Here is a 961-nt window from a genome sequence, read left to right on the forward strand (position 1 = left end):
GAGAGAGAGAGAGAGAGAGAGAGAGAGAGAAAGAAAGAGAGAGAGAGAGAGAGAGAGAGAGAGAGAGAGAGAGAGAGAGAGAGAGAGAGAGAGAGAGAGAGAGAGAGAGAGAGAGAGAGAGAGAGAGAGAGAGAGAGAGAGAGAGAGAGAGAGAGAGAGAGAGAGAGAGAGAGAGAGAGAGAGAGAGAGAGAGAGAGAGAGAGAGAGAGAGAGACAGAGAGAGGAGGACATCATTCCCTGTGCGTGTTAGCTGGGGGTGATGGAGGAGGTAAGAGAGAGAAAGAAGTCCTCCTCGCAAGGAAGCATGAGGCCACCCATGGCGTGATCGAAACCGAACTCCTCTGCGCAGCGGAGGAGTTGGAAGTCGGGAGCAGAGAGGACAGAGATGGGGATGATGTGCCGCGTCCTCGTCTCGCCCACGTAGACGGCAAAGTGACCCTTGGGCACGTCCGACGGTGTTTTGAAGCCCATCTTCCCCCGGCCGGAAGAGCATCTCTTCAGGAGCTGCTTCATCGAGGCCGCTTGCAACAGCTTGCTGCTCCCCGTTGGCTTTCTCCACATCTTTTCTGGATCCTTCTTTTTTAAACTCTGAGCTCAGCGCTTCTCCGTTTAACGAGACAACAAGAGAGAATGAGAGACCGTCAGCTGGGAATGTGGTGATGAGGCACTGTTGTGGTGCTGTATTTAAAGTGGACCGGACTAACAGTCTGGTGTATATCGTGGTTTTGTGGGCCTCTAAAAGACACAACAGCTCCTCTCACTGATATTGACTATTTACCGATAAAAGATAGACGAGCAGATAGACGGATAGATGGATAGACGGATCGTGAGTGACAGATATACATGGACAGCCAGTAAGATAGATAGATAGAGGTCAATCGCTTTGTATCCATCCATCCATCCATTTCTATATCTGTTTATCTATCTATCTATCCATCTATCTATCTATCTATCTTTTTTT

At 49.2% G+C, this 961-nt stretch overlaps 1 pseudogene; it reads right to left on the bottom strand.

The window, feature by feature from the left end:
* Nucleotides 1-246: 246 nt before the first annotated feature.
* Nucleotides 247-561, bottom strand: LOC144714822 (protein SMALL AUXIN UP-REGULATED RNA 16 pseudogene; annotated as a pseudogene).
* Between the last annotated feature and the right edge of the window lie 400 nt (nucleotides 562-961).

The sequence above is a fragment of the Wolffia australiana genome, chromosome 18 (assembly GCF_029677425.1).
Source record: "Wolffia australiana isolate 7733 chromosome 18, ASM2967742v1".
Taxonomy (NCBI): domain Eukaryota; kingdom Viridiplantae; phylum Streptophyta; class Magnoliopsida; order Alismatales; family Araceae; genus Wolffia; species Wolffia australiana.